Below are 13459 nucleotides of genomic sequence, written 5' to 3'. Positions count from 1 at the left end.
TAATTATCATTGATGAAAAGCTCACTCCTAGACATGGATCATCAATGTGTAAGGTTTTGTTCAGGATAAAGTGGACAAGTCAAAAGCAATTAAAGTGTAAACCAATGGAATAAGGATAATTTGTAGGCTTTCTAAGTTGGGACTTTATGTTTGGTTTGAAGAAAAAAATAAGAGAAGGAAGGAAAATGTAAAGAAACTTATAATAGGTTTATTTTTTCCTTTGAACCAAACACAGCCTAAAGGTAAAGTAAAGAGAGGTAGACAATGAAAACTAAGAAAGGCCAAACAACAAAGGAAATTAGGATAAAAATGGCTAAGAAAAATATACCTTCGTTGAGGTGTTCACCTCCTAGCTATATATTTATATAGGCTATGCGTATGGCTCTGTATATTTCTAGAATCTTTTTTAATTTAACAAACATGCGAGAAGCAAATCTTATCTCTTTTTTTCCAATAATCATGTATTCCAGGGACCATGAGAGCCACTCAAGGAATGGTGCGTGTTCACATGTGCTTCATGGTTTCCCTCCTAAGCAGTCATAGCGCACTCTCAAAGACAAAGGTTTCGATACAAGTACCGCATTAGAGATTAGACAACTTGTCAGCTCCATGAGATTGTATTACCCTCAGTCCACGAGACAAATTGGATTGGACCCCGTTCAGTTTAAAAAATCAATTTGGATGGATTGAATGAACCAGCAAGATAAATTGGATTGGACCAATTTGGTATAAAATATTTATTAGATTGAATTGGACTTGAGCCGTTCGTAATAAATTTATATTGGATTGGGTTGGATTAAGCTAATATCTGATCCATTGATATAAGATAACAATATAAGTGTCAATGGACTAGGTTTGGATTGAAACCAATCTAAATCAAAACAAATTTGAACAGATTGGATGATCCAGATATTGAATTAGACTGATTCAAAATATTCATTGGACTGGACTAGACCTGGTCCATTTATAATGGATTCACATTGAACTAGATCGGATTGGACCAAATCTAGTCCAATTGACACCCCTACTCCTAGCTAGCCTGTGTTTTGCCCTTTAAATCCTTAAATATATCTCCACTCTCTCGCATTTAGCATTTAGAAGACAGGCCCTAATCAAGGCAGAGTTCACGTTTCTTTTCTTTATATGACTAGTGCATGTTGATACAAGCCGAAATGAATGCCCTCTGTGATGGTCTTCGTTTATGTTTGAACTAAGGCTGGAATGATATATTGGTGGAATGTGATAATCAAATGCTAGTTATAATCGTGGTAAGAAAATGTCTTTCTATCACATATACAGGTCCACATGCATACTCTTGCAAATATGGGTATTGATTCAGCTACGAATGCTTTGAATCAATTGCTGCTCTGCAATGAGCACTCTAGTTTATCAGTGTCTAGGTTTCTTTTTAATTGTTTTTATTTTGTTTTGGCTGGGTCTGAATGCATGAGGACTAGCTAGAGAGATTATTGCATCTGGGGTTTGAGGCAAGTGAGGCTACGTCCTCCCTTGCATTGTTAGGGCATGTATATGTGAAAGGTAAAGAAATAAGTTGATATTTATAATCTAATTTAACTTTCATGTCTTGTACCAAAGTTAAGGCAAATATGTTATAATAGTATAGGTAAAATCTTTAGGCAGGTGCTTCTCTACCTGATTATATTTTGGTTGGTTCAATTTTAACAGGTAGACCTGGCCCATTGAAAACTCTACTTAATGAAAATAAGCCCATTGAAAACTCTACTTAATGAAAATAAACTGGAGTAATGGGAAATGATTTATAGACTTTGGACCTCATTATTTATCTCTTTGTCAATTTTCCCAAGCCTTTGATGTCATAATTGTATTTTGTCCTATTTTCTTTAATCAATCTGTTCAGGTTATGGTTGAGTTGGCTCTGGACACTGCGTGGCGTATACGTGGTCGCTCTATCTTCTCGGCTACGTCAACACCTTCGCAGCCCCACTCCACCTTTCTAGCCATGACAACTCTACGTCATGTGGATAGACACGACCAAGATAGGAGAGCAGATGGGAACAACACCACTGGGGATTAGGTTTTATCCCGAAGACCTCGGCAGTTAGCCTCATCCCGACAATCCCGGAAGCCTAATCCGATCAGGACACGGATTTTCGACTATAAAAAGGTACTCCCCACTCAAGGTAAGGGGTCAAACTTCTGATTCTCATACTACTACTTTGCTCGGACCGGCCTTGTCCTCCAATTGCTTGGCTCAATCACCCATTGCCTTCTACTGACTTGAGCGTTGGAATACCTAACCGGAGATAACTCCTCAGGCCTCTAACTTGTTTCTTGCTCGTAGACCTCATTGTGTAGTTCCATCCTTCCACCTCGGCTCTACCCAGTTGCAAAGGATCATCTGACTTGACCTCGGTTCTTGAACCACCTAAGATCTAGTAGCGTCAGATTCCAACTAAAATTCTTTTGATTAAAGAGAAAAAAAATTTCTTCCTATCATATCGTTCATGTTTATGGTTGTTTAACTTTTCTCCCATTGTACATGAACGAAAAAGACAATATTTAGGCTCTATTTCATTTTATAAAAAAAAATTAGGGAAACAGAAAATTGAGGGAAAATTCTTTATGATTTTCCACAAATTTTATTAATGCCCCGTTTAGTTCGCAGGAATAAGGGTCTAGAACCGGAATCGGAATGAGCTATTCCGGTTTTAACTGTTTGGTTGGGTGGAATCAGAATTCTATTCCCCTTTCTACTGAAATGGCATTCACCATTGGGAGTGAAATCTCATTCCTGTTGATTCTAGAATCGGAATCAGAATAGTTTTTTTTTTTTTTGTTGTTGTAGTTGATAGATCAGGAGATTGTGGAATTTCAGCAAATTTGACTCCGAAGTTCATTTCTAATTAGCATAATTCGCTCTCAATAATTCCCACTATTATCTTATGGGTTCTTTGGAAAGATAGATGCTCTCGTATCTATGAAGGTTTTGGTTGGTCTTGTCAACTGCTTATTAGTAAAGTCACAAGGTGGATTGTAGACATCAACAATCTCATGGAAAATCCAAAGAACATCAGCTCAAACTCCCTTGCTCATAAGTTCTAAAGATACCTATCATAACTAGGGGTGAGCAAGAAAAATTGAAAAGCTGAATCGAACCAGAAAACTGATCAAAATTAAACTGAAAAATTTAGTTAACTGAATCGGTCAATTCAGTTTCGGTTAACCAATATAGAAAACTAATGGTTAACCGAATTGATCAGTATACATATATACACACACGGGCACACATACACACACACACACATATATATATATATATATATATATATATATATTATAATTTAATAAATATGCATTATATATAAATATATATTTATAATATACTATATATTATTTTTTATTTTTTATTTAAAATATAATATTATATATATTTATAGTTTTTATTATGTATTTATATATTTTATAATATATATTGTAAAAGCAAAAAACCAACGAATTGAACTGGTCAACCGGTTAACCATTCGGCTTCGGTTACTGGTTTTTCATAAACCGATAGTATTGGTTCGGTCTCAAAAATAGGCAGGCAGTTTGGTTAACTGAACCATGAACACCCCTAATCATAACTCTCAAAAGGGAGAGATGCTCATTGGGTTTCCTTAAAGTTTCCAAATATTAACCAATTCAAATTAAATATCGACAGAGCTAGCCATGGCAACCTGGGAGAGAGTGGTTGAGATGGTATTGTGAGAAGTGTTGTTGGTTCGTTCCCTTTACTTGCTTTCTATGTATATGTTTGGCATCAATGCTACAGATGCAACACCGTTTTCTGAAGCAAGTCCACTTCGGGACACGATTGCATTAAGATCACCTCGGTTATAAGACACCTCGGCATTCATACCAGGATGGACCCAAGGGGCACTAGTTCGGGTAATATTGATCGACCTCTGCATGTTAACCCCAAAGATATCGCCACTAGATTCCATGCTTTGCGGGATCACACCTCGTAACTGCCAGCCTTATCTCCCCCGTTCGAATCGGGTGGAAGCAATAAACCCTATCAGCTGGCAACGTTATCTCTTGCTAATATGGATACGGGCCTCATCACGACAAGAATCCCGGAACCACTCTGAAAAACCCGTGAGGACTCTAGCAAATAAAGACTCCAACCCTTCGGGGGAAAAGGTACGCGCAATCTTTGCTTACTAGCTCTCTTGCTCTCTAAACCACTATCATCTTGCGAATTACTGACTTAAGCATCGGAGCAACCTTGTCGGGTAAGCACCCCCAGGTTTTCTGATTCTCTCTATGCAGATCAACCAACTCCGTCATCCACTGGAAGCAAAATCACCTCTAGCTAGGAGCAGCCAGATTGCGTCGCATCAAAAGTGATAACAAAACTTTCCTTAGCATCATGAAAGGTACTACATCCCTTTTGGTCTATTTCTTACATATTGAAGAGGATTCAATGCCTTCTTAATCAGATGAACATCTCTTTCTCTCATACATTGAGGGAGTGCAATCGATGTACTGATGTATTGGCAAACATAGGGATAGAAGAGGGCACTTTTGCTATTTTCACATCTACAGGGTGGAGTTAGGTTATTTTGTTGAGGGGACCAAAACTAGTAAACAAGGATAGGTGGCCCAAAATATAAGTTGGATTTCAATGAGTGTTGTGGGAATTTTCAAGGTAGGGGGGTTAGGGATGAAAATGGATCGGATTGAATTTGAATTGAAGTATATCCAAATCCGATCCAACACTGTTAATTGCATATTAGATCCGATCCAAATATTTGATCGGATCTGATAGACATGAATCTAGATTTGAATCTGATCGAGAAGTTGAATATTTGGATCTAATCCGATCCGATTTATTTTCTTTAAAATTTAATAAATTAATAAAAAAATAAAATATACCAATGTAAATAAAGAAAAAACTATAAGTATTTTTTTAATTATTTTCATCATATATATACATGTTTTTATAAAGAATAAATAATATAATAAATTTACAAAAATACAATATAAATAATATATTTATAAATAAATAAATAACATATATATTTAAATAAATATATAACATATATATCGAATCAGATAGGGGGTGATCTAAATCCAATCCAATTTCTAATCGGATCCCATTTATCCAACTCAATCCAATCCAAAAATTCGAACAAGGGTGATCAGAATTCGACCAAATCGGATCAAATCTCGAATCGGATTATTCATTTACACCCCTGAGGGGGGCAATGGCTCCCATGGGCCACCTGTTTACTCTGTCCCTGCATAGATGGTTCCCTGCTTTCCAAGGCCTCTCTTCTACCATCCACATGGATATTATCAATCATCCACTACTTCGCATTAGTTAATAATGTGTCGTTTCTTTTCTGTTTCAGGGGTTGGAGAGAGTTAGGGAGAGATATTTTGTGTCGGATATGTGCAAGGCCAACTATAAGAAAAGCTTCATTTTGGTTTAAAGAAAAGGGAATAACGGGGGAGAAAAAAGAAGTGGAGGAGGAGGAAAGAGGAGGTGTTGGCGCTTCCACCGCCGCTTCACGCTTGCTACCATGATCGTCCTAGTTACCGTTGTTGTTGCCGTCATTGCAGACTTGCAGCTAGCGGTTTGCCCGGTCATCAGTGTTCCTCTTTCTTTCTATCTGGTTATTCATCCTTCCTGATCTAATCTCAAATCTCCGCTACTAGTGGCTTCTTTGTCAATTCTACTTCCAGATCTCAGTTTTTCCTCTATTTTCCTTCTCAAAGATCTCTTCTTTCTCTCTAACTTTCTTTTTTTCCCTCTGTTTTTTCTCGAATCCCTTTCTGTCGGTATAGAGATCCCAGATCTTAGTGTTTTTGGTATTTTATTTCTTAACAAAATAATTTAATGATTTTGTGGTTAACCCGTGAACCGTTATCAGGGTCAAATGATTCAATAATCAAACTGTTCATGTCAATGCGGTTCATTGACCAAATCAACATTTTTTCAAAAACAACGGATCAAGTGATAAACGAGACCAAAATGTTGGTCGGTTTCCAATTTGAATGATTCAACCGCCTAGGTCAACCACGTTTTAAAAACAACGGTCAAACTACACAAAAAGAAAATATTAATCCTTTGGATGAGTAGTTAAAAAAAGAGCTGAAGTATTAGAAATCGGACTTCTTGAATGCATACACACACATCACTAGGGTTGTGTTTTGGTATCATTGGATTGGAGTTTCAACCTGCGTTGAAAAACAATTTATACTCGAAACACAAATACCACTGTACTTGAAAATGTATGTTTTTCATCAATTTCAGCACCACATCAGCGAAGATGTTGAAACTTTGCTTCCCAAAGAAAGAAACATCAGATTAATATTGTTTCTTAAAATACCTCCAAACATGAAATTACATGTAAAGTATTTTATAACAGTTTTAACGCAAAACATCTCTAGACACAATATTGACGTTGAACTCAAAAACGTCATTGTAGCGCTAACGCGGCGTCACCAAATTTGCTATCAGGAGCTCTCAATCAATGAACTGGTATTTGTAGGGTCATTGATCTCCTCTGAGATTTAATCCTTTGATTGTTTAATGAATTTGCCCTATGGCTATGGCTTAAACAAATGCCTAACAGTTCCTACATCATCTATTTGAACGAATTTCTAGGCTTTTCCTTGCAGCATTTTGCAAACAAGTCAAAATAAAATTTTATATGATTCAAATGTGTTGTTGCCAAATACGGAGCTGACGACAACAATTTCTACCGTCTAACGCCGACAGGTCAAATTTGCTAAGAGAGAGAAAGAACATGTGAGAGGCCCCGGGATTTATCCCTAGGGTGAAGGTTTCGACGGTCAAGTTAGCAAAGGGTTGTAAGGGGTTGAATCAAGCAAGAGAGAGACTTAGAGCTTGAGTTCCAAAGAGTGCTTATCTCAATGTGGGAACCCTTTTTTATTAGGAGCAGGTGACAGCGGTTGGCACTGGTTGGTGTTGAATGATTAAGGTGTGTCCGACCAACGCCATGTGTCAGGATCCGTGGGATGGTCGGGATGGATTTGACCGATGCCACGTGTCAAGATCTGCAGGTCGGCCACATACACCTACATTACTTGCCCCCCACTCTTGAGGCCATATCAGTCGAGGTTGGTTGACGGGTTGTGTCGAGGTCTCAACTTCGACTAAAGAGAATATAGTACATTCACATGGAGGCATCAACCTTGACTGCGGAACTCTTCTTAGTAGCTCTGTGGCACCTACTTCTCCGTTCATTCTTTGCGTCAGTAAAGGATTGCTCCAGGTCGAGGGTGTGTGACTATGGTCTGTATAGGTGCAGGCTATTCGCTTGCATTTCATGTGCCCTATACGGGTGTTGACATCATCCGCCTTAGGTCCATACATAGGACGGGTGCATCCTTAAGCTGAAGTCAACAGTTGAACCAGCCCTGTCTCTTGGCGTCATTTTTTCTCCTGAGGTTAGTGCCACGTGGAGCCTGTTGGTTTGGGTTGTTAGGTCAGCAAGTCCATGGCCGTTGGATCAATTGGATATGAGCCATACATTTTTCTTTAAAGAATTCTTGTCCTCAACATGTCAGCCTTGGATTCTGGTTGTGATGCTTATAACCTTCATAACTGGAGTACTCTTAGCAACACTTCTAGTAGTGATGGGAGTGACAATAGTGACTTTGAGAGATCCTCTCAGACGTCTAGCATCTAAGTATTGAGCAAGAGGGGTCGTATCTTGCAGGGTTGAGCATGACCAACAGAGTGTGGGCTCTGCCAATGAGAATAACAGTTCCACGCGGCCAAGGGCCAATGCTCTAGGGAATGTTCTTAGGCACCCTGATGTGGTGAATGTGGAAGAAGTTGAGGAATGGGCCGAGGCGTGATGTTGGGGCATTATCCCCGCTCTGATTTAGACATCACAATCAATAAGGGGCAAGTTAGCATGCTGGACGAGAAGTACTACATTCCAGGGAACTACTGGGTTAGAGTCCCCTCCGCGGGTGACAGGTCATGGCTTGCTCCTGAGCGGAGGTGTGCCTCCATGAGTATTACCTTCTCTTTGGGTTCTAGTTTCCCTTGCACCCCTCATTCTCGAGATCCTGAACCATTATAACCTCACCCTTAACCAGCTCGCTCCTAATGTCAATAGGATGATAATAGTCATATTGGTTATGACCCATCTCCGAGAGGTGTCAGTGACAATGATTCTGATTTTTTTCACATTGAGAAAGCATCCTAACGGGGCAGCTTGTGGTACTTCCAAGGCCAATGATGAAGGGTAGTGGACAACCCATTGTTTATCTACAATTAGAAGAAAAAATTCTTCTTTGTTAGTTGCCCCCAAAGTTGGACCTTTCGGTCTGGTTGGGGGAACCTAGATATGTTGACCGAGAGGACTAAGCCATGCATCAGCGATGAAAAGGCCGTGATGAATCGACTTGGGTTGGGCGAGACGACTCATGCCAGACCCTTAGTGATGGCCGGCCTTAGTCCTGCTCCCTTGGTATGGATGGTCCCGCTATGTGCTAGTTGTGAAATTGCTTGAATTTTGTTGGCACTCTTCTAATCCATTTGTTTCTCTTGTTGGTAGAAATGGAGGGCAATAAAAAGGTGAAGTTTCTAGAGGTAGCGTCTAAGAGAGCTGCCAGGAAGGCAGTTGCTAGGAGCATGCCTTGGCATTAGTTAGAGGAGGGGGCAGCTAGACAATGGGTCGAGGTTGAAGCGGCCGTAAGAAGACACAGGCATAGAAGCGCCCTACAGAAACGGCCCGGGACCCTCGGGCCAAAAGACATCAGCTGTGCGAGTAACGCTAGCTTGAGGGAACTGATAGCAATAATTATATAACCCTAGCAAGTGCACTAGTTATCAAGTAGTATAAAAATATCGTTCCCACAAGGATTTAACAAAATAAGTACTAAAACTATAATTTCCCTTTGATTATTTGGACAACCGAATTTTGGATCTAACAAATTTAACTTCTGAAAATTAAAGACAAAAAATAAAAATAAAAACAAGGGCAATCAGTGACTAAACTTACAACGATCTAATTGAAAGCGCTAGGACTATTGGTCCACCTAACCATTCCAATGAACATCAATTTATTAAATTAACCAAGATAATTTATTATTTTCATAAGCTGAAGTTTTTCCTAATTTATTTAATATTCCCTCCCAGGATATATCAAACATACTTCTATCAAGTAACCCTTTGATTCCTCATCTAGAGTTCTCGAGATAGAAAGTGCATTAAGTTCTATGAAAAACCTGTATCATCAGATGAATCATGTATATATATTCCTATATACCATTCAATTCACACTATGAGTTATTTAGTCTATTATATGAATTCCTCTTCCGATTCACCCACATAAACTAAATCAACTAAGAGATGGCCAAACTCCTAATCGCATTACGCATAATAACTCATAGACAATATGAAAATAAAAACAACTTGATTGAATTAAATAAAAATCAATCCATGGTCGTGGTTAGGCTTTCCATAGCCCTAGCTATAAATAAACTAATTCATGATAAAGGAATTTAAACAAACAAGGTATAAGAAAGAACTCATGATGTCGCCCTTGAGGTTGAGGTTGATGAGCTTGTCTTCTCCTTGCTGCTGCCTTCCTCCTTTTCTCCTCCTATGTTGTTGACTGCCTTCTTGAAGGCTGAAGCTTTCTTGGAGGATTTCTCCTTGATTTCTCCAGAGATTGATTGATTCCTTGCTGCTAGTCTGCCGCCCCTTTATATAGCTTTAAAAGGAGGGGCTGTTTCCAACTCCTTCTTTGAGTTCTTCCTCAAAAATAGAAAGTCATAATCTAATCCTATTCTTATCTCTTATCTAGTAATCTCAATCTCCTTTATCTTTTTAGAATTACATCAGAAAATTAAATCTGATAGGACTCTTTGCAGTTTCTTATTCTTGCATTCGTATTAGGCTTCCTCAATGAATTGGGCTGCTGCGATGGGCTTCTGCCGCGAGTTGGGCTTCTGCCGCGAGTTGGGCTTCTGCTGCGAGCTGGGCTTCCCTACAAACTTGCTTAGATTTTGGGCCCAATTTTGACTTTGATGCATTCCGAATCTATCAAAACTCAAAATATAAAACTTATAGAATTCTTTCTTATCTTTCCAATGCATCTTGAATCATCTCAATCGGAGTTCGGATAGGAGAGTTATGCCCAGATTACTAAGCGGCGCCGAAACTATACAAAATTACCTGATTAGCCTTGTTTTTCTCCAGACGCCTTCTTTCATGCCCTGAATTGAAATACACACATAAGGAGTCCAATTAAGTACTAATTAAGTATAAAAGACTGAATATTTAGGGATAAAAATATGATAACTTTTATTCTCATCAGGAACCTCGAGCGGGTCCCTAGTCCCTTAGCAATGTAGTCTTAAAATTACACTGAGTAAAGAAAGAAGTCATTCCCATAGCATGATCATCCTTGACAAAATCAGCCAAGTATCCTAATTCTAGAATTCTCAAACTTTGTATAGATCAGTATTGGGCTTAAGGGGTAAAACTATCTTGCTTTGAATATTTCAAAAACTTAGCTTAAAAATCTTGTATGCTCTTCCATTTGTAATTTATCAAGAAAATCTGAGATTGATTTCAAAATCTGACAAGTATTCTTCTTATCATTTCTTACAATGGATTTCTACCATTGAACTTTGAGATACACACTTATTTTTATTGCTACATTCCACCGTTTGATGTGAATCTCGACACTTGCCTTAAGTGAAGAGACCCGATTACTAAGTGTTAGGTGATTGTCTTTGGCATTCCCTTTTCTGTTTGATGTGAATCTCGACTCTTAACTTAGGTGAAGAGACCCGGTTACTAAGTCTAGAGTGTCAATTGACCTTTTATTCTCTCCTTTTTTTTTTTTAAACACTGTTCAGGGTGGTCCACTGTCCTTTAATAATTTGAAGAATTTTGCGTCTAATTTCTCAATCTTTCTCTTCTTATCTTAGCAGGGGCAAACTTGGGAGTATTTTCAATTTCTAAACGATTTTGACAACATTCAAAATAAGACCAATTTAATTCATGCCACTTGCTACCAATTTCTACAAAATTCAATATTCTTCTATCAGTTTCCTTAACTTTTTCTATTTGGGAATCTCTTTTAATGGAAAAACTTAAAAATTTCTTAATAAAAATTTTTAGTTTTGCATTTTTAAAGGTTTCACTTTTTTTTTCAATTTTTCTCTCTTTCCTCACCCCCCCAACTTAAGTTCCATTATCCCCAATTGCATGACTAGAATGTTGCAAAGGGACTTGGGCCAAAGGGGACATTCAAGAGGGTTTTTCCCAAGGGCTTCAAGGTCTACCAACTAGTCTTGAATAAAGAAAAGAAACCAAAAACTCTAATTTCTAAAAACAAAAGCAATTGAAAACTACGTTGGATTGCCTCCCAACTAGTGCTAAGTTTAACATTTTCAGTCAGACGCATTCACACACTTCTCTCATCTACACTCCTAGACTCGTTTTCTTCTTTACACATATAAGACTCAGATTGGGCTAACCAAGGGGTAGATAGGGCATCTACAAAATCGTCCACTACATCTACCTTGAATTCATCTTCCCCTAGGTTTGGATACTTAGTGGCACAAAATACATTTAACTAAGCTTTCTACTCTCCAAACGAAATGTTCATTTCTCTCAATTTACAGTCGATGTTTGCATTGATCGTTGATAGAAACAAATGTCCTAAGTTCCTCGGTTGGGGTCATGTCTAGGACGATAAAATCCACTGGGAAGTAACAATCCTCTACCTTGATAATGAAATCCTCAATAACACCTCAAGAAGTCTTGGCTGGTCGATCAATAAATTGCAAAATTACTGGGGTAGGTTTTACCGATCCTGAACCTTTCATAAATAATAGAGGGGAGTTGATTTACACCAGTCCCAAGATCCAATAGGGCCCAATCGAAAGTGATCCCAGAGATGACACAACTTATTAAAGGAGAACCAGGGTCTTTCATTTTCTAGGGGAGTTGGTTTAGGAGAACTGCACTAACATCTACCAAGAGCATCACTTTTTGTAGGGCCGATCGTGGCTCCCTCTTTTGAGTACACAACTCTTTCAAGAACTTGGCGTAGGTCGGGACATGTTGGATCGCGTCAAGGAGTGGGATGTTAATATGGACTTGCTTGAATAATTCCTTGATCTCTTCGTCTTTTGCAACGGCCCGATTGTGAGTGCGTTTGGAAAGGGAACTATAGGTCGGTTCACTATAGGCTCTTCTTCTAAATTTTCCTTTCCTTTTTCTTCCCCCCCCCCCACCCAACTTATGTTCTTCTTACTCCTCTTCTTCACTAACTTTCTTTTTCTCATACGAGTCCTCTAAAATCCTTCCACTCCTTAAGGTTGTGATAGCCTTAGCATTTTCGAACTGAGGGTTCTTAGGAGGAAAACCCGGTGGCTGATTTCTAGGGTTCGCAACTGATTAACTTGGTAGTTTTGCTACTTCTCTCCTCACATTGGCTTCGACTAGCTATCCTATTTGGCTCTCTAATCTAGCTATGGACTATTGATGGGTTAGAATCAACTGTTGAAGCTGCATGAATTTGTCATCAACTGAACTGGTTTGAGGAGGTTGTGGGTAAACTTGATAAGGTTGGACCGGCTAGTTCCTAGGGTAAGTCTGCTGGAATTGGCTCTGCACCTGTGGCCTCTGAAATTGCTGGGCCATGGAGTAGATGGATGGTACTACTGGGACAGTGTGTAGGTTTGACATGGCTGAGCCGATTGAGTCCCAAGGTAATCATTGTACTCACAGTGAATCTAGGCTTCAGACCATTGAGAGAGTGCACATCTGGTAGGGTGGTTTCTTGGGCTTGGGCCCTATAAGTGAAGTTGGGCTGATTTTCCCACTTAGGGTTATATGGGCGAAAGAATGGGTTAACATTGGGTTGGAAAATCCATTGGCCACATGTACTTGCTATGGAATGACTGGTTAACATGGGCCCGCCACAGGGCACTAGCTAACATGATGGGTCAGGCTTGCACAGATGGAACATGTTGGGTAGGATGACAAGGTTGGGTATGGGCCAATTTGTTCATGAAATGCAAGGACTTGATCAAGTCTTTGGGTCATCCCATTGATCTTATCTAGTTGTTAAGACACATGGTTCCAATCTATATGTGGCTCAGGTTGGAAGTAGTTTTTCATTCCACAAACTCTGGACATTGAATTCATTTTATTTTATTTTGATTTTTTTTTTAAATTGGAAATTTAAATTTTGAATTTTAATTTCAAATTTAGATTTTTAAATTTAAACTCAAGTTTGGATTTTTTTTAATTTTTTATTTTCTTTTTTCTAATTCCAATTTTAAATTTTTGAAATTTAATTTCAAAGTTAAATTTGGAAATTTAAATTCCTGAAATTTAAATTTAAATTTGAATTTTTAAATTAAAAAAGATGAAAGAATTTCAACCAATGCGAATCCTCTTAAATTCACTTGGAATTACACTTCC

Source organism: Nelumbo lutea, chromosome 1 (genome assembly GCF_056320005.1).
Source record: "Nelumbo lutea isolate HS-2025 chromosome 1, American lotus-T2T, whole genome shotgun sequence".
In the NCBI taxonomy this organism is placed as follows: domain Eukaryota; kingdom Viridiplantae; phylum Streptophyta; class Magnoliopsida; order Proteales; family Nelumbonaceae; genus Nelumbo; species Nelumbo lutea.
This window is presented reverse-complemented; position numbering follows the sequence as displayed.